A 21,769-nucleotide genomic window follows, 5' to 3' on the forward strand; every position below is an offset into this window, starting at 1 on the left:
AATATTCTTTTTGTCCTCCAGGCACAGATACTATAGTAGTGCATTTCAGACAATGAGAAGAGAATCCTGTCCAATCTTTTTTTGCTCTTTCTGATTGGAATAATTTCAGTAATATGGTTAATGTAGTTCTGCTCAATTCTCTTAATGTTATTATTATTCTCATTTTGACTGCTTGGAGAAAGGAAGAGAAAACACTGTACAAGGCAACAAAAGTGGGTCTTTTTCTAAGGAATTGCTTCAGTATTGCTTTGGCTAAACTACTGATACGGTACAGTCTCCATTGACATGGGTGATACCTGCCTGCATTGGTTCTCCTTGTCCGGTCTTAAGGATTTTATTAGTTTCTTGTTGATGCCGTAACAAATTACCACAATGTAGTGGATTAAAGCAATACAAATCTATTATCCAAGAATTTGGGAGGTCAGAAGTCTGAAAATGGGTTATGGTTTAAAATCAAGGTTTTGGCAAAGTTGTATTCCTTCTGGCGACTTTAGGGGGAAATAAATCTACTTCTTATTCCTTTCAAGATTTTATCATCCACCTGCTTCTTCCATCATATAAGTGATTCATTTTGTCATCTTCTGTATGTCTGCTTTCTCTGCCTGTACTCCTGTTCTCCCTAAGATTCTTGTGATTATATTTGGAACACACAATAACCAAGATTTTCATCTCAATTTTAACTTAATTTCATCTGCAGAAGCCTTTACAGTAACAAGGACATCTTTGGGGAGATGATTATACTATATACCGGTCAAATGAACACTCAATGTTGAGGAGCAGAGTGCATGAACATAGCACATCCCACTTGCGGGCAGTGAGAAGATAAGTTCTCTGCTCAGCTCTAGCCCATGTAATGTGAAGGAACAGAAGGGAAATTTTCCTCTGCCATTTAATGTTCTTCCAGGATTGGTCTAGTAATTAAATTAACATAAGGCAGATTAGTAGGAAAAAAGAACAAATTGCATATCTATATATAGGTCTGTATATATATTTGTTTATCTATATATACGTTTGTAAAATTTTATATTTTATATATACATTTGTATATATAATTATATATGTTTGTATATATTTGTATATATACAATATAAAATTATATATATAATTATATATACACATTTATAAAATTTTATATTTATTCAAAAATTTGTAATTAAAAATATTTAAGTAACTTATATATATAAATATTTATATATTTATATATTAATGTATATTTATGTATACACATATACATATATTTATATATAGAGAGAGAGAAAGAGAGAGACAGTCTACATTGGTATAATTCTAAAGTTAAAAGAAGAAACTAAGGGTTTTTATTCTGAGCTAATAAGTGGGATAGGGGCCTGGTGCTTCCAGGAGAGAGGAAGGGGGCTCATGATAAAACACCAGATGCCTTGTAACTAGATGTTTGCCTTGCTTATAATTGCTTTCTCTGATAGAAGAGTTGTTTCTGGAGAAAACTCAAAATCTGGGTAATACTCATAATCTTCATTTTTCTAGGTAGACAAATGGTAATTGTTTCTCTTGAGTCTACATGACCTTGATTGACCTTAACTCAAAATAAGCCACAGACCAAGGTGACATGACTAAGAAGCCCCGTTCTGAACATCTTGGGGAGATCTATCTTGCAAAGGTCATGGTCACCTCCCTTGTTTATTTTACTTTAGCCTCTTGATTTTCAACCAAAAACTGGGCTCCTTTCTGTAAGGACTTGCATAGATTTCTCCTCCCAAAACTGAGTTTAGTAAATCTCAATATGGACACATCCTAAAATATGTCTAAATAGTTAAACCCTTTTGACAATCAAATAATGAAATATTTTAAAACACAAAGGTTTACATTCTGCACTTTTAATGCATATCATTTTGGTTTCTACTTTCAGTTAAGAAATTTAGGGGGGCTGGAACCCCTGGTAGAGCTCCTGCGTTCTAAGAATAACGAAGTCCGAAGGCATGCGAGCTGGGCTGTGATGGTCTGCGCCGGCGATGAATTGATGGCCGCTGAATTTTTCCAGCTTGGGTAAGTGGATACTGTGCCAAGTTCCAGAATTAGATGAAGAGCAGACAATTAAGCAGCAGGTGCTTCAGGCACAAGGAATTTCAAAAAGGGTCAGCACGCGCTCTTGGGCTGTGTCACAGCACAGGGTCTTCCCTCTGAAGGGCCTGCCTGAGGGGAGAAGTTTTCACACCTTTCCTCTCTTCCACCCCTTCAATATTTCCTTTTACACTTTTTAATCTTGAAAACATTTGTAAAATTTTATATTTATTCAAAAAATTCGTAATAAAAATATTGAAGTAACTTAGTTTATAACATTCTATAGCTGTTTAGTGTACAGCATTACAACTGAACATCTATGCATAGGACGTGATCTTCACCACCCAAAGACCAATTTCCATCATCCAGCACACAATTGGCCCCTTTTACCTGCCTTACCCACCTCGTCACGTTTTTCATCTTGATAAATGCTTCTCTTTCACTTTCTTATGCTGTTGCTAAACACAATCCTATTTGTGTCTCAGCTTTCAAAGCTAAAATAAAATAGGTGATCCATGTGAGTGTCATTTTTCTCCTCCCCACCCAAAACTTTTTATCAGAATTTCATCAGCATTTCACCCCCACCAAATTCCTTCTCCTTCCCAGCAGCCGATGAATTAGTTGCCTCTAGCAAGTCAGAAAACATTGTTAAGTGTCCACAGACAGGTTTATTCTATTTCTAACCATTTTTTATTCTTTATCTATATTGCCTGATTAGCTGAAAATGTTGGAGTCTAATACTTCTGCTTCAAATGAAGAGCTTTTTTTTTCTGAAAGCTTTAATATGACTTATATATGGCATTTATGTTCCCCAAATTGAATGATTTGTTTTCATGATTCTGTTAGTATGAGTTTATCTAAAAGATTCAGGTATGGCTTGTAAACTTCCCATCTTAATCCTTCATTGAGAATTTTAGCTGTATATATAAATGACAATTTAATGTTGGGTTGCTTGTAAAAAGCAAATAATACTGTTTGCTTTTATTGACAGGGCTTTAGATATCCTTGAAGAAATTAATCTTTCAGTAACTCGAAAAAATAAATTCAGTGAAGCAGCTTATAACAAATTGCTCAACAACAACCTGCCCATGAAATATAGCCAGATGGGCTATTTGTCATCAAGTGATATAATTAGTGATGGATTCTATGATTGTGGTCAGGTAAGTGGCAGCACCAAATTATATTTCGGTGTGTATGATAATTACTTCTTTTATCATGGTGCCATTACATTGCAACTTTATAACCAGCTAACATAATTTATATTTTTATAGACAAAAACATGGGAGTCAGAACTTCATTATTCATTTTGTCTGCTATAACATTTTGCTTTTTTTTTTTTTTAAGATTTATTTATTTATGCGTACACGAGCGGGGGTAGAGGCCAGAGGTGTTTGTGTGGGGATTCACCAGAGACAGAGTGGGGAGCAGAACAGGCAGATCCATTGAAATACACTACTGAGGGGAGCAGTGGGTGAGTCAGGAGAGGTCTGCTGCACCATGTGGATAGCTCCCTGGCCAGCCAGGGATGGAACTCATGCTGCAGAGGCTGTGGATTGCTTCATAGTGTGGTGCTTAACCCCTTGCGCCACAAGGGAGGCCCACGTTTTGCTTTTATGTAAAATTTAAACTGGAATATGATTATTTACAATTAAGTCAGCTTGCTATTGCTAGTCTCAAATGTTAGAGAAAATATAAAAGATGACGCATTTTCACTGTTAGGGTTCTGTTAATTCTAATTTTCAATTTTAGTAATGAGGATAGAAGTATAGATTTTTCAATTTATTAATTACAGTTTGATGAAATTAATCAAGTTATAATACTTATTTAAAATGTTATTTTAAGAATATTATTTTATGTTGGCGAGGATATGGAGAGAAAGGAACTCTCCTGCACTGCTGGTGGGAGTGCAAACTGGTCCATCCACTATGGAAAGCTGTGTGGAGATTCCTCAATCTGCTAAAGATAGAGCTTCCATATGATCCAGCAACTCCACTCCTAGGTATTTACCCAAAGGACACAGAAACATTAATTCCAAAGAGCACCTGCACCCCTATGTTTATAGCAGCACTATTTACAATAGCTAAGCTTTGGAAACAACCCAAATGCCCAAAAATAGATGACTGGATCAAGAAGATGTGGTGCATATACACAATGGAATATTACTCAGCAATCAAAAAAGATAAACACATGCAATTTGCAGCAACATGGATGAAGCTGGAAGGGATCATGATCAGCGAAATAAGCCAGAAAGAAAAAGAAAAATAGTGGATGGTCTCACTCATAACAGGAATCTAGAAAACTTAAATAAGGGACCAGGAAAAAGAATAACTATAAAAAAGAAAAAAAATCAAAATCAACAAACAATTCTGAACCAGAGACACTCTATGAGGGGTGGGGGGCGGGGAAAGGAGGGATCAGGGCCAAAATAAGGGGGTTGCAATTGTATGGGGAATATAAAAATAAAAAATAAGAAATAAATAAATAAGAAATCATTTTCTACTTCTTCTGGAAACCAATAGCCATCATTAGAATGGGGAGAAATTTAAATAGCCACATATCCCAATTTAGGCCAAACTGAATTCTTCAAAAGGTTTTAAGTGTTACTATCACCTCCTCACATCAGGGAGGATGTGAGGATGTGTGCTTCCCTAGTCACAAGCAGACAGGGACTTTTAAAATTATTTTTACATTTTTTTATTGAGGTAATGTTGGTTTATATTGTTGTTTGAAATTTGGGAGTATATCCCTCACCCCCACAAGTGTTACTGCCATAGTGTACCCACCACAAAAGCACCTGTGATTCACCACCTTAGTCCATTGTGCTCCCTACCTGGCTCTCACCCATTTCCTCCCCTCCCCCTATGAGTTCCTAACTTCTATAATCAATTTTAATAGGGTTCGTTTTTTAAATCTGTCTTTAATTATTCCTTTCAGTTTTTCTATATTCCATTTATAAGTAATACCATCAGACAGGGGCTTTTTAAGTATTATGATTTGAGTTAGGAACAGGAAGGATGGAGAATTGCAAATTATAATTGGTCCATTCCAATTTAATCCATAAGTAGAGATCTTGGTCCTTCCACTGGATTTTTCTCATTGTTGGGGCTTTCACTTCTGAGTCGACACATTGTCCTTCTGATGCTCTTCGTTCTGTCCAGGATGAAAGGTCCTCTAAGGACAGGGTGTTATCCATATAAGCATGCTTAACCTGCAGTTTAGCATTACTGCATCTTTGAAAAACAAGTTTTAAAAGGGATGCCAGAGAGGTTGAATCATGACAGCTTCTTGTGTGGTCTAGGGGGTCTCACGGCAAATTGATTTTGGGTTCCTTTAGCTTAAGATTTTAGGTCTTCCTTCTGCTTTCCCCAAGTACCACCACCACCACCATGCCCCTAACATACACAGCAACCACTGAGAAATCATTGCTCTAAGAAAGTCTATTTTGTTCAATGATAAGTAATTTCAAAAGAAGTGATACATTAGTGCAAAAGGTGCTTTAAGGAAAATGAGGAAAAGGGCATAAAAACTGAAAAATAAATCAGAAGATATGACCATGGATCAGATCAAACTGTGACAAAATCTGTCCACAAGTTTTTAAAAAATGAGACAATTTCCTTTATAGACAATACTCTAATTCATTTATTCAGTAAATATTGATTTTAATATTATAGGCTTTGAATATGTCAGTAAACAAAAAGAAAATGACCTCTACACCCATGGTGCCAGTGAGAGGAAACACAATGAATAAATTCCTTATATCACAGGTCTAAAATAAGATCTGCGGGTGGAGAGAATAGAGCAGAAGCAGTTTAGGAGGCTTTATAGTGCTGGGGAGGATAGTTGTGATTTTAGACAATGTGATCAGTTAGACCTTGCAGAGAGGGTACTATGTGAGCAAAATCCTAAAGGATTGAAGTATTTGGAAGAGGGGGAAGAGCTTTTTAGCAGAGGAAACTACTAGTGCAGAATATATAAGATATAAACATGTTTGACATATGGAAGCAACAGCAAATTCAGTATAGCTGGAGCTGAATGAACTGAAGGGCAGAAGAATGGCAACTCTGTCAGAGAAGGAAAGAGAAGTCTTGTAGAACTTGGAAGGATCTTGGCCTTTACTCTGAATGAAGCTGGAAACTATGGCAGAATTCTGGGCAGAGTGTCATAATCGATCTTACTTTAAAATGATTAGGAAAAGTACCTTGGATAAAAGAGGTATCTAACTGTAAATTGACTGGAAAAGACCTCAGACTGTGCTCTGATCTAGCCCTGTTCATCAGGCTGATAGAATTGTCACTGCAGGACTTTGTCTAGCCTGTTTTTAGACAGTCTCACAATTGTTTGGTAATTAGTTACTTTTACAGGCAATAAAGTACGTATTAATATATAGATGGATTTAACTACTTTCAGGTCTTAAGCTGGCAGTTGGGGTGTCAAACAGCAATAAAGGTTGTGGGAAACTAGAAGAACATATCCTGCCAAACTCTGCCAAAGGCAAGAGTTCCACAGATGTCAGACTTCTCTTTCTAAGTGTGTGTGTGTGTGTGTGTGTGTGTGTGTGTGTGTGAGTGAGAGAGAGAGAGAGAGAGAGAGAGAGAGAGAGAAAGAGAGAACGAGAGATTAGACAACTCAAACAGTTGAGAACATATGCTATCAATATTTATTTTTTTAAATATGCCTCACACAGATATTACTTATAAATTCTTAAATTATCTACAGATAAATCGTGGCACCAAGCTTTTGCCTTTGAAGAAACTCTGCTTGCAAGAACCAAGTGGTCTGCGTGCTATACTCTTAATTAACAGTAAACCTTCTGATGTGTGAGTCTTTGGAGGGAAGAGGGATGCAGGGAAGCACATACTTTTTTGTTTGTCCATCATCATGTGAATAAAAATACCCAGCATGGTATTTCCTTTCCCCTGTATATATCACAACCATGAAAGTAAGCGCCAGTCTGTAAACCCATTACCTGCCATAGTAAAGACTATGGAATAACTGCCACCTTGGTTTTACCTTTGACCCCATATTACCAGTCAATTTCCTATGTATTTCTGTAATCAAGACATCTTAATCACTGGTAACATGAAGGAAATGAAGAAAATATAGATTGGAGCAAACTAAGGTGAAATGGGTTTGCAAGTTTCCAGAACTTGCACAGGCAGGTATGCAACTACTGCCTGATGGTTTTTCTTAATATAATAAGAAATAAATAATTGAGCTAACAATGAAAACATTCTTCTTTAAAATGGACATATATACCATTACATCTGTATAATATATTTAATGACATATTTCATAAAAATATTTGCTTTTTAAGCTCACAAAAAGCTTTATTATATGACTTGGATCTTATCTTAATCTCTCCTTTATCCTTTAAAAATATGTTACTGTAAAAAAATCAGCTTCAAAACATTAAAAAATGTTTTGTAGTACAAAGCCAATACTAACAAATCATTCTTTCTGAACATAATTTTAAATATGTAAAATTTTAGTTCTCCACCTCTATCCAAGGAAGATAAGCCATCAGACATTGGTTATGGACCAAGTGTTTCTTCTTCATCTTTAAGGAGAACAAGTAAAGATAAGTCCATGTAAGAGAATGATATTTTGTCTATTCTCAAATTTCTTCCCCAGAAATTCTATGGGGACTCAGTCTGAGGGGGTGGGAGGAAGCAAATATTGTCTAAAAAATTTTAAAAATGATAAATGTTAAAATAAAAAAATAAAGGTGACAATTGAATAGAGGAGATAAAACTAAAAAAAATTTAAAAAAAGAAAAAAAAATTTCTTCCCCAAATTTGGGAGTTAAAAAAAGTTAGATTTTGGCAACTTAATTCCAAATCTTCTAATAGTAATATAATTTCACAAATGCTTTTGAAATTACTGTGGAAAAGATCTTGGAAATGGTAGACAGGAAAACTAGCTTCCATTCTGCCTGCTGTGCATCTACAATGACACATGTCATTGTCACACATTGCTATGGACCTACATGATTTTGTGTCTAGGAGCAGGCTTAGTTTCTTCTTCTGTAGACGGACTCTTACCTGTTGCCCTTCTTTGTAATAGTGAAAGGAATCAAAATCCATAATCAATATTGCAAATGCCTTGTAGATTATTAAATACCTTGTAAATGTAATGTATTATTATTTTTCTTATAATTGAAATTGGTTGTGTTTTTTCCTCAAATGATAAGAAAAAATAGTTATTATTTTAGTACTGGATTTAGATCTCTCTCAGAAGAGAAATCGGAACCTGCTCCTGGACGAAATACTGCTTCTAGCAAAAGTACCATCAAAGAAAGAGGATCTAGGTAGGAAATGTGTTACATATTCCTCAAACTATAATCACATTGTTTTAATTATGCAACAAAGTTGGTGAAAATATGGGTTAGCTTTTAAATAGGAAGCTCTCCTTGTGGAATCAGTATGTGGAACCAGACAGGACTCATGAATTATATTGAAAAAGTAACTTTATATTTATCTCTCCCTGTCTCTTTAAAACTTACTTAGAGGGAATTTATCCTGCCTCAGGGTGAGAACTCGGGTCACTTCAAATACCATGAAGTCCTGTAGTCACTTTAGTTCAAAAAGAGACAACAGAAACAGTAGTCTCTAGTTGGTCATTTCAAAGTCACTAATGAACTTGAGCTTTTTTGCCCTTCCCCAGGGTGAACAGCACATACTGGAGAATGGCCCTCCTCTCCTTGCAGGCCACCTCCTTTCTTACCACCTCCAAGTCTTGCTCTGTCCCTTCAGGAAGCAGCCAGAGGAAAGAAAGAATGAAAGGACAAAGTCCTTACTTGATGGGAACTATTCTTATGTGGTCACATGCCTGATGTATTTACACATACTTTCTACATGTTTACATATTACTTAAATACATTTTTATTGAGGTGACATTGGTTTAAAACATTATACAAGTTTTAGGTGAACAGCATAAAATGACATCTGTATCCACTACAACATAATCCCCACCAAAAGATTAGTTTCCATCCATCACCATATACTTAACTCCCTTTACCAGTTCATATCTCCCAACCCCATGTTTATATATTTTTAAACACTTTTTTTTCTCTTGTGGACACTTGCCTTAATTCTTCAAAAAGCCACTTAGACCTCTTGCCACAATCCATGACCCTTTCATTCTTATAGACGTAAGTGCTGTGGTATAGAAGGTCTTTGGCACATATACTTAGCATCTACATTCTAAATTGTGACTGTCTGCTGAGGCCTCCTAAGGGGTCAGCAGTGCTTGCTCTCTTCCTCAGTCCTCAGAGCTGTTCTTTGTTTTCTTTTTTTAATATTTTATTTTATATAATTCTCACATCATTTTTCATTTTTGCACAAGTATGCATTTTCATTTTGATTATATTCCCCATTCAATTGCACCCCCCCTTATTTTGACCCTACTCCCTCCTGTCCTCCCCCCCACCTCCATAGTGTGCCTCTGGTTTATAGTTGCTTGTTGATTTTGAGTTTTTCTTTATTATAATTAGTCTTTTTCCTGGTCCCTTATTTAGGTTTTCTAAATTCCTGCTATGAGTGAGACCATCCGGTATTTTTCTTTATCTTTCTGGCTTATTTTGCTGAGCATGATCTCTTCCAGCTCCATCCATGTTGCTGCAAATTGCATGAAATTATCTTTTTTGATTGCTGAGTATATGTATATGTGTATATGTACCACATTTTGTGTATGTACCACATCTTCTTGATCCAGTCATCTATTTTTGGACATTTGTGTTGTTTCCATAGCTTAGCTATTGTAAATAGTGCCACCAAAAACCCTGAATAGCCAAAGCCCTCCTGAAGAAAAGAAGGGAATGGAGGCATAACACTCCCAGATTTCAAACTATATTACAAAGCCATAATAATCAAAACTGCATGGTATTGGAACAAGAACAGACACAAAGACCAATGGAACCAAATAGAAAATCCAGAAATAAACCCACAGATTTATGGTCAACTAATCTTTGACAAAGGAGAAAAGAATATGCACTGGAGCAAAGAAAGTTTGTTCAATAAAAGCTGTTTATTTTCTATCTCTAATGTTAGTTTCTGTTGTCGGTCTCTGTCACTCACTATTCTGACGGCTACTTCTAATCTGCTCGTGATATTCCAGCCCCCGACACCTTAAACCTTTCCCTCATCTTCCTTCCCCTCAGCTCACTTATCTTCCTTTTCCCTTTTTCCCTTTCCTTCCCTCTCTTTCTTCATTTAACTTCTTACTGGTTCTTTGCTACTGGACTTACAGCTCCTTGAGGACAAGAACATATTGTTATTTGAGACTTTGATAAACTCATTGGTTAGTTCTAGGGGGAATTTTGCTATGGGGATGGGGATAGATTTTCTAATAGACAATGATGTTATCTGCTGTGTTGTTAGTTTTTAATGGTTTGATTTTGATGCATCTAGGAGTGAATTTCTTTGGTTTGCGTTATTGACATTCACGAAATTTCTTGACTATTTAGATTTATGCCTTTAACCAAATTCAGAATATCATTTCAGCCCTAACTTATTCAATATTTCTTTCAATACTGCATGCTTTCTCCTATTCTTCTGGGTATTGAAGACATCAATATTAGCTTTTTGGTTTAGTCAATCTTTTTTTTTTTTTTAAGATTTATTTATTTATTTATACAAGCACTGGGTACAGTCAGAGGCACAAGAGAGTGAGAGAATTCACCAGAGCCAGAGCGTAGAGTAGAACAGGCAGAGTGATTAAGTACACTGCTGAGGGGAGCAGCGGGCGGCAGGAGAGGTCTGCGCACCATGTGGGAGCCTTGCCAGCAGCCGGGGATCTAACCGGCGTTGCAGAGGCTGCCAGTAGCTTTGCAGCTCAGCGCTCAACCGCTGCACCACCAGGGAGGCCCTGTTTTGTCAATCTTTTATTCTATGTGATTTTCAGAGAGGATAATTTTTATTTATCTGTCTTCAAATTCATGTATTCTTTCCTGTTATCTCCATTTTGCCTATTCATGGATCTGTATATTTCTAAGTTTTAGTAATTGTATTTTGCACATCAAAATTTTATTTTAGGTTTATTTCTAAGATTTTGTAGTTCTCTTTTCATTTCAAGATGTTTGACCTTGGAGCATTTTATGACTATGTCATCTCAGCTTTGGTGTCTATTGTGTTTTTTTCAGATGAGTTGAGATTTCACATGTTGAGTAATTATTAATAAATTATAATATTTTGTTATGAGTTATGACTAATATTATCATTAATTATGGGAGAAATAAAATTTTAAAGTAAGAATGTATCCTTTTAATTCCGTTTTTTTTTTTTTAAATTCCATTCATTGTTCTGTGGGTAATCAGCCCATGTCTCCAATTTTCAAAGCAGTTGCAGCGATAATTTGATCATTTCAGCATATGAGCCAACCAGTGTCCAGTTGAGACTTGGATGGTGGTCTTTCCCACAGCTCCAACATCAAAAATCTATAATGTAGTAGTGTTTTGGGTGAGAACCGTGCATGTGTAGCTCAAGAGTAAGCTTAGAATTCATTGGGCCTCCCCGGTGGCGCAGCGGTTGAGCGCTGGGTTGCGAAGCTGCCCGCGGCCTCTGCGGCGCCGGTTCGATCCCCGGCTGCTCCCCGGCCACCAGAGGAGGGTCCCACATGGCGTGCAGACCTCTCCTGCCGCCCGCTGCTCCCCTCAGCAGTGTACTTCGGTCCTTCTGCCTGCTCTGCTCCCCGCTCTGGCTCTGGTGAATTCTCTCACCCTCCCGCTCTTCTGACTGTACCCAGTGCATGTATAAACAAAACAAACAAACCAGCAAACAAATAAATAAAGCATGCCTCTATTAAAAAAAAAAAAAAAGAATTCATAAGCAATTTTATAGGGTTGCTTTCCTGTGTTCCTCCCTCTCCATGCTGTCCTTATCTTTTCTGGTTCCTTGGGTGTCTACTTAGGTCCTCAAGACAGAAACTGATTGACCCTGCACTGCTATACTAATGTCATCACTGTATGAGTGTAACCCATACTGCAGACAAAAGGCAGAAGGACAGAATGAGTATGCAACAGTTTTAGGCTCTTATATGGGTGTCACCACTGCCACCATTGTCACAGGATTCCTTGGGGGTTGAGGCACAAGAAAATGGAAAATGAAAACAGGGCCTTCCTACATTCTTGCTTATACCTATTTCTTAAGAAATAGATAGTCTCCTTGAGTTCTCTGTGTTGATTCTCACTTTCAGATTTTGGGCTATGCGTAGCTTAGCTTGGAGGATAGTGGAAGAAAAAAAGATAAATTAACTTTCAGTTGAGTAGTAATTCAAATGATGATCTGTTCTGATCTTCAGCTACTGCTTACTTTTCAGAGTCTTCAAATAAGTTTTGTATGCATCTAGTTCATGTTTATGATTTTCTTCAGTATAAAAGACATTTCATGTTACCTAAAATGAGAACTCATGTCATTGTTTTTCTTCTATTCATTAATTAATGACTGAAGCAGTGAGATGTGAATACTGGTTCAAAGAATATTTGAGGAACTAGGTATTTGTATTCAATTAAATTATAGAATGTTAGAAAAGGATTGATGACTTACATAAAAAATGGTTAACATCCTATGGCACAATACACTGTAATCTTTGGGGAGAATCTTTTCCATTGTACACAAATAATTTCCATCTCTACTAGAAAAAAAGCTACATGTTAACTAACAACTCTAATTCAGGAAATTTTAATTAATATTATCTTTTAATTAAATAGCTGTGCTGTTAAAGTACATTCCATTTTTCCTAAATATGAAACTAAATATATTTGCCAGAACTTCAGAAGACTCTTTGCTCCTGCAGATGACATGGTAATTATGTGTCATCCTTATTTTACTCTTGGTGTTTTTCAGTGTTTTGGCAATTTTTATGAAAATTGTGTTACATATTCTTCTTGCAGAAAGTCTCAGCCAAAGCAGGAGATAACATAAGACTGGCATAGGTTTCCAGAAGAAACAACATATTTTTTTTTCAAGTCAATGAATGTTTATTACATACCCACTAAGCAGTTGTGCAGGAGATAAGTATATGATTTTTTGTAACTATCATGTAGCCATCTTGGAAATTATTCCCTCCTGTACAATATAGAAACTATAAAACCCTACTATTGACATTTAAACTCTGGAAACTATATATGGTAGGGTTGTTGAGGTATAAAATACTTAATTTCTGTGATGCTTCTCAGATTAACTCAGAGCACTGTAGTTACTTTGTGATTTTGATTGTTGCTGTTTTCTCTCAAAGGAAAGGTAAAGGAAAGAAAGAAGAAGAAATATTGAAGGAGGATGAAGAGTATACAGCAGTTCCCCAAGTTATTGGAGAAGGAAGCCCTGAAAAAGAATGGCAACCTCCTTGTGACCCTGACTTCTGTGCTTATGTGCATGAAGTGACCAAGTCAATACTTCCCATAACGAATATTAAGGAACAGATTGAGACTCTTGCAAAGTAAGTTATTTACAAGTACATATACATTTTAATTTCTGAAAAATGTTTTTATTTTAGTGATTTGCAATCTTTAGCCAATTTTCAGACAACTATACGATAACAAAGTAGAACTTCACAGTACCTTACCTCTGACTTTGAAGCAGAAATACAATAAATTGAGAAAAAATTCTCAATTTTGATTTTAGATGCCAAAACAGGGAGGAGCTAGAAATGAGTTAAAGAAAGATGCCTGTCTTACTTTCTCTAGCTAAGCCATTACAAACATCTTTCAGTGTGATCCTGAGTTGTGGTGAATGTATTAAAAGTTTTCAAATTAATTTATTCCTTGGGTAGATGGGATCCTCACATTTTAAAAAAAATATTCTTTTATACAAATAGTCATCTTGTATTGTTATGTTATAGGTCTGATATTTTGTGCTTCACATTGCTCCAAAGTGGGGGTGTGAGTATTCTAAGAGATGACTGGTTGGGCAGACTCAGAGCTCTGAGTAAGGCAGTGAAGTTGCCTTCTTCTTAATAGTGCTTAATCTCATGCCATTAAGAGGAGACTGAGAACTTCAATTATAAGTGTAAGAGATTAGGAATCACTAGAAATGGAAACTAGCTTCATGATTGACACTGACCATGGGGTGAGCTGCTGCTGCATGGTGCAACAGTGGTGGTCTCCATAGGGACTTGTACTACTGCACATAACAGTGGGTTGCAAAGGCCTAGGAAGAAGTGAGTTTTGCAGTGAGACAGAAATTCCATCACTACAGGTGACACTTATTCCTAATATGTAAACATTCCTGTAGGGACCAACATTAAGAATAAAATTTTAAATATTTGTAAAAAAAAACAAAAGTGAGTTGCAGTCATCAAACCTGGATGTGACAACTACTAGAAACACAACCACTGACTTCTCAGCCAGAGCTTGCAGATCAGAACATTTTTGGCTACCGAAATTTTTCTGATGTCCTTGAGAAGTGATGACTCAAGCAGAACTCTCATTTAGCTCATTTCAACATTTGCCATATTTTCTCAGGTTTCGTTCCAATCAGAAATACTTTTCATCATTTCCAAATAATTGCTGCTGCTTCACACCATACCAAACTGGAGATACAAATTTGCCCCCATACCTTTGGTTCCTTAACAATCATTAGTACACTGACAGGGTAGAAAGGAGGATCAGCTCAGCTCCCCTCTGCCTAGACCTTTCTCTTATCTTTTGTTTATTTCTCTTTGTTATTAGCATTGCTTTTTAAAATCTGGTTCTACATATAGTAAGATGAAATTTTCTTTAAAATTTGCATTTGTGTCTTTGCCCCAAGCTAAGTAGTCTTAGCTGTCAGAGGGTTTTTGCAAGTGTGTTGACTGACTTCTTCAGTGAGCACCTTCCTTTTTGCCTTTTCCTCTCTTCTCTAGCTTCAGTGTTACATAAATATTTTGTCTTTCTCTAAATTAAAAACAATACAGTTTAAAGGAAAAATTTTAAACAGTTGAAAATATTTGTGAGTGTTTTACATGAAAAAATTTCCTGTCTCTTATTTCTCAGGTGATATTCCATAAAAGGACCATGTTAGTATGATGCCTTGCATTTTATTGATTTTTTAAAAGATTAATGTATTTATTTACACAAGAACCGGGGTACAGGCCAGATGTGCAGGAGGGTGAGAGGATTCACCAGAGACAGAGTGTGGAACAGAACAGGCAGACTGATGAAATATACCGCTGAGGGGAGCAGCGGGAGAGACAGGAGAGGTCTACCGTGCCATGCGGGACCCTCGCCGGCCGACTGGGATGGAACCGGGGCTGCAGAGGATGCAGACAGCTTCACAGCACTGCACTCAACTTCCTGCTCCACCAGGGGAGGCCCTGCCTTGCATTTTATATTAAAACATTTAAGGGCCTCCCTGGTGGTGCAAGGGGTTAAGACGCAACCCATGAAACTAACTGCAGCCACCGAAGCATGAGTTCGATCCCTGGCCAGGGAGCTACCCACATGGCGCAGCAGACTTCTCCTGACTGGCCCTCTGCTCCCCTCAGCAGTGTATTTCAGTGGATCTGCCTGTTCTGTTCCCCACTCTGTCTCTGGTGGATCCTCTCACCTCCTGCACCTCTGGCCTGTACCCCCATTCTTGTATGCATAGATAAATAAATCTTTAAAAAAAATTTCAAAATAGTTTTAAGGAGAGGATAATATTTTAAAATTGCATAGATAAAACTTTGGTGTGATAATGATTTGTATCTTCTTATAACTATTGGGAAAATTGACATTGATTTCCTTGTGTTGAATGGAATTGTTAGCATTTCATTTTTATATGATAGCTTGAATATAATAAGCATATGTTAACTTAGAGTAAATACATTTTCAAAAGTAAAGCAAACAGAAGGGATACAGAGTTGTTTTTTTTTTTTTTTTTGTGGGACCCTCGCCAGCGGCTGGGGAACGAACTGGTGCTGCAGAGGCTGCAGGCAGCCTCGTAGCCCAGCGCTCAACCGCTGCGCCACCAGGGGAGGCCCGATACAGAGTTTTTATACATATAATTATATTCAAAGCATCTAAAATGAGATGTTGACTGATTTGATTTCAATGTAATCGACTCAGGTATGTGGCAGAAAAAATGGGTGGTACAATTTCAAAAGAGAAACTTAATGTCTTCAGCTGGGAACTTCATATAAGTGAACTAAAATTTCAACTTAAATCCAACGTTATACCAATTGGACTCATAAAGAAAGGAATCTTCTACCATCGAGCTTTGCTTTTCAAGGTATTTAAGATGTTTGCCAGCGTGTTACAGGATAATATTAATCCTATCATTTAGATGTACTTATTTTTGACACACATGTGGTATGTATCTATACATACATACACACATACATATGTATGTATTTGCCAAACTATTAGAAACATATTCATTCAATATTTATCATTCAATACTATAGGACAGGCCTTTTCTAGGGTCCGAGTATATGCAGATAGTATGCTGCATACCAGGTATACCATGCCAAACTTGTGGGCTCCAAAGTGATGTCAGGAGAGGTTTTTGGGGGAAGGTTATATATTGCATGAGTATTAGGAAAACAAAAATATTCTGAACAGAGAAAACATTCTATACAGAGTAATGGGTATGAGAGTTGATGGCCCATTAGAGGAATGTAGAGGAATTTTTCTGGATGGAGAGGTGTTGTATGAGGCTAAAGGATCAGATCATAAACTATCATTTGTTTTTGCATTTGATGATAAAATCTGAATAGCTACTGAAAGCACTAACATAATTTCGAAAGATGAATCAGGCACAGAATGGGGAATCACTCAGAGGAGGGATAAGACTGGAGACAGGAAGGCCAATTGGAAGGTCACTGGAGCAAGAATAATGCCAGTCTTTGCTATTTCCTTGGGTTTCTTGCCCTATAAATTCTTCCCACTCTCCTGTCTAAATCTTTTTTTCTATTAGCTCTTTGTCCTTTAAAATCTAAATGAAGCCTACAATACTTAAAGAGGAATGCAAACCTTTTTTCACAGTATGTATACAACTATAGCTCCTATTACCATGACCACTATTGTTTTGAGTTATGTGTCAGGCACATATAAACTATAACTGTAAAGGGTCTCAAAAATGCCAAAGGTTAAACACAAGAAAACTAATAATTTATAATTTACCCAAAGTCAACCAGAGTTATAGCTGGAACTTGAACATAACTATCTGTACCAACAAGCTACCATACTGTTTCTGTCCATAGATCATTCTCATTCTCAGTCAAACCTCAGAGTCATCACAACTCCTTAGCATACTACTCATTTTTCTCAACTCACTGCAGTCTAGCCTTTGTACCCTCTCAATAAGGAGCTCGTTCAAGTCAGCAGGAGGCAGTATCACCCTGAGGTTAAGAACACAGACTCTGGAGACAAGATTCCCTCTGTTTTCTCATTAGGTCACCAGTTGGGAAAATTATGTGACCTCAGTTTTACTCTCAAGTTCTAGTCTCAAGAAAATACAGCAGTATTTATTTCACAGGGTTGAAATATATTTTATGATTGAAAGTACCTTGATATGAAGAGATCAGTATAAATTATTTTGAAAAACAATGATGTTTTTATTTTTGTCTCTGGAATCCACTAGAATATGAAGGTAAAGTTATTCTAGTAGCAATTTAGTGGAGTTGAGGTGTGGAGCAGGTTAGGCTTCCTCAAGTCCAAGCAATTTTCTGACACCAGCTGGGTGTCCTACAATCCCACACACTCTACCTGGAGAGTGTGTCAGATCCCATGGGTTGAGAGCTCCGTCCTATATGACAACCAGTCACAATTCTGCTCTTCCTGCTCTATTGCACCTGTCACCATTGCGCAGGATAAATCAACCACCAATCTTTGCCTCCATTCAATCCCACTGTAAATCACCCACAAAGAGCAGCCTAGAAGCATGGAAAGGTTGATAGATGTGCCAGTGCTTCATGTCTGTGGAACAGCTTTTTTTCCAATGACATTATCAATCTTGTGCAGATACAATGCAGTGTAACTGCCTGAAAAATGTCATTTCCCAGCAGGACTACAGAGATTCTGAATCTATAGAATCTTGGGAGATAAGGGACTTTTGTACATTTTATTGGCTCCTATCACAATATTCCACATTTTTTCAGCTTCTAAGTACTTTTTTGCGAGTTTACTTTTTCACCTCCACCCAAGATGGGCCTTACAATAAAGAATTTTTCTTTCACCCCTCTCCTTCTTCACCCTTGGTTGATCTTGTGTTTTCTCCCACAGGCTCTGGCTGATAAAATTGGCATAGGTTGCTCTTTGGTTCGAGGGGAGTATGGCAGAGCCTGGAATGAAGTTAAGCTCATGAATGAATCTCGGAAGGGAGTGATTGGGGGTGTCCCACCCCTGGAGGAATATATAGTTGACCTTATGTTTTCTCCAGGTGAACTGATGAAGCCAAAAAGTAGAGAAGCAGAACTTTACAGACATTTATAAACTATCAGATGAACACAAAGGGATTTAAGGAAGAAATTAATCTATATACTTTCTATGAAGTTCACCAAATAGATTTTAATTTTTTTTCCAAATACAAGTATCCAAAATGTTCTCTCTGGGCAGAAATGAGAACACCTGGATTGAACTAAATTCTGCTTCTGATTACAGGCTTTCCACAAAAGTTTCTTCTGATTAAGTCATACTATATTCACTGTACCTCATGTAAAGTTTATTATTGTCAAAATTAATCCACCAAATTGTTTCCTAAGGAGCATCTCTGCCCTTCAAGAGTCATATAGAATCACCCAGTTGCTGTTCCCAGGACAAATCTGTGGCCTCATGACTGCCATTCTTCAGGCCCAGAATGCCTCAGGAACGGTTGGTCAAATAAATTCAGTAACTCTTCAATGCCTTCTGTCACCTTGTCTCACTTCATAAAAATTACTGATAGTTTGAATATTTATAGATCGATCTTAGTACAACAAATTTTTTCAAAGCTTTTTTGTTCATGTTTCTTAAAATTTATCATTAAGAACATAGTTTAATATACTTCACTGAACTAAAAATATTCTAAATGTTTTTTCCATATACTGTCTTTGTCTTATCCATGTTGACTTGAAAATATACCTTCAATTGAAAACAATTCTGATTTGCCTTAACACATTCTAATGCTCAATCATAAAAAATATTATTTTAAATTCATAAAACTTAAAATTCATTTTTTGGGGAAATTTTAGAAATGTAGAAATAGAGGAATAGTTGTTGAGTAATTCTTTTCAGTACTGAGGACAAAATGTGATCAAAAATACATTTCAAATGGTAAGGCAAGAATAGGACAAGCCTCATGAACCATACATTTCCTAGTCTGATTTAAACCTAAAATTTACTTGTGTAGTCATTTTACTAGAAGGTTTTTAAGTTAATTTGATTTTAGAAATTAAGGCTAAAATTCTATTATAAAGAGAAAACACATAAAATAACTACCAGTAAGTTGAACAAATATACAAGAAAAACTAAAATACTTTAGTGAAATCTGATTAAATAAAGATATATATCATTTTCCTTGATGGAAAACTAAGCAATATAAACTAAGCATCATAAGTGGCTACAGTAAAACATGGACTTTCTAATGTAAACTGGAATTCAGATTAGGAGCCAGAGGACACACACTCTTTCAGCAGCACAGGGGTGACACTTCACTAGAGTAAACCCTCAGACACAAACTCCCTCGAGACCAAAACACCAGAACTCCAGGGGAGAGGAAAGCACTCAACTCTGAGGAACTAACAACATAAGTTTTTTTTAAAAAGCAACGGACAACATAATTTTAAAAAGCTTAGCAGAACCCCTCATAACACTAAATTGTAGATTTATTACATAGGAAAATTTTTATTTGATGTATATAATAAAATTTGGGAGACTGGTGGTGCAGTCATGTATGCTGTTTTAAAAACTCACAGTCTTAATTACTAAAGTTGTCAGGAAGTTATAATGAACTTCAGTGGATGAAATTTATGCTGATAGACATAATCATTTCCCAGCCTGCTTAAAAAAGTCACTTCAAACAAACGTAATCAATTCTGATACTGTTTTACCTTTCTCCCAGATCAACCTGGGAAAGAAAACACAAGTACAATGCTTTAGAGTCATTTTAAACAACATCATTAAATTGAGTGTTCTTTAAAAAAACAACTTTTTTATGGTTTTTATCACGTGGAACAGTACAAACAGAAATTCATAGAAATCAGAGGTAAAGCTGGCTTACATTTTCTCAGATGTTTGCTAACGGCAGAAGGCAAGATCATGGTCAAAGTTCAGGCTCATTTAAACTTTCACAGCTCGGCCAATAGCTCAGGTGATGTCTCCTGATCCTAAGGAGATTAAAATTGCTGGAGTTTCTTGCTGTAAGATTAACAGGTTATTTCACACCCTCAAACTTCAGCGTTGCCAGCAGCAGCAGCGCATCTTCACTACCTCTAGCTGCGCGTCAAGCTGACGGTTCCGAACGTTCTCCCCCAGTTTTAAACAGATCTGCAATCCGGTGCAGTCCACGCAACAACGCCTTCCTTGCCGACCTGCCAAGAGCTCCTCCAGCTGTCAAGACTCTCCTCCCGCAACCTCCCCCTAGCCCAGGCCACCCCTCCGCAGGTGGACTTCGCTGGTTCCCCAAGGTTGGGGAGGGGAGGCGGGGAGGGTTTTGCGCTGGCACAGGAAGCTGCTAGTCCCCGTTCCCACACTCACTTGGACGTTCTTTGTCAGAAAGACCTTTGTGTCCAATAATACGGCGTTTAAGGGACAAAAAAGGGCCTACGCTCTAAAGCCACGGCCCCAAACTCTCCCATCTCCCGTTTTTCCGCGGGGAGCCTGGCGGGGAACCAGGTCGCCACCGCCGCCCCCAGCAGAATTTCGGTCCCGGAGCCCCCGCCAGGGATGACGGCCCAGAAGAAGCGGTGCCCGACAAACTTCCCACTTTCCTGGCTGTGGGGTCTGAACGGCTGGCTCGCGCAGAGGAGGGGGAGGGTTGGGTGCACTGGCACTGGCCTCAGGGCCCAAATGCAGACGGAACCCCTTGTCCTACATGTCCAAAAGGGTCCACCTAGTGCCGCGTGGCCGCCCACCTCTGGGCCTGGGCACCGAAACGCAGCGGCGGGCGGCCGGCTCTCAGCCTCGCGGCAGCTGCGGCGACAAAAGGGAGGGAAGCAAAGAGGAAGAGAAGGAAGAGGAGCCTGAAGAAAGGGTGTAGGCGCGGCAGCGCAAGCCCTCACTGGACGGCTCTCTCTCCCACCTACACCTCACACCCGGACGCTGCGCAGCGGATCGCTGGCCCGAAAGAGCCACGCTTTCTGCGCTACGATGCGCTACTTCTTGGTCTTGGTCTTGCTCGCCAGGACGCAGCACCCAGGTCGCCGGGGGTCGCCACGGCCGCCGCTTCAGTGCCTTCCACCGCCGCGCCCCCGGGCCGGGGACCCGCCCTCTCCACACGCTGGCCGGGGAGGGCAGCCGCGTCCCCCCGACGGCGGCCCTGGCGCGCCGAGTCCGGTTCCACCCACCCGCGCTGCGCCCTGCCCGGCCGGCTCAGGCAGATCTGCCGGGTCTGGAAGGAGGCTGCTCCCAGATCGCCCCGCGGGGACCCCGGGCCGGTCCCCTTTGTTGGCAGCGGGACCGGCCGCGCCTCCGGCGGCTTCCGGGTTGGGCGCAGGCGGTGGGGCGCGGTGGGGCGCGGTGGGGCGCGGTGGGCGCGGGGCGCGGTGGGGCGCGGTGGGGCGCGGAAGCGCGGCGGGGCCCCGGGCGCAGGCCCCGGCCCGTTAGCGGCCGCCGCGAGCTCGGCTCCTGCGCGGCTCCTAG

General features: G+C 38.6%; 1 long non-coding RNA gene and 1 pseudogene across 2 annotated transcripts; one reads left to right on the plus strand and one right to left on the minus strand.

Annotated features, from left to right (window-relative positions):
• The window catches only part of LOC119244747 (armadillo repeat-containing protein 3-like), a 156,328-nt pseudogene extending 137,413 nt beyond the window's left edge, over nt 1-18,915 (plus strand).
• LOC119244749 (uncharacterized) lies at nt 1,853-20,658 on the minus strand. 2 transcript variants are annotated; one of them, XR_005125123.2, is made up of 3 exons: nt 20,190-20,658; nt 2,441-2,531; nt 1,853-2,165 (listed from the first exon to the last, which is right to left on the minus strand). It is a non-coding gene; the product is annotated as an uncharacterized LOC119244749 (long non-coding RNA). The 2 variants fall into 2 exon arrangements; XR_005125122.2 differs by having other exon boundaries at nt 1,853-2,169.
• Nucleotides 20,659-21,769: the final 1,111 nt, after the last annotated feature.

The sequence above is a fragment of the Talpa occidentalis genome, unplaced genomic scaffold (genome assembly GCF_014898055.3).
Source record: "Talpa occidentalis isolate TD23 unplaced genomic scaffold, MPIMG_talOcc4v2.1 talOcc4.14, whole genome shotgun sequence".
NCBI classification, from domain to species: Eukaryota; Metazoa; Chordata; class Mammalia; order Eulipotyphla; family Talpidae; genus Talpa; species Talpa occidentalis.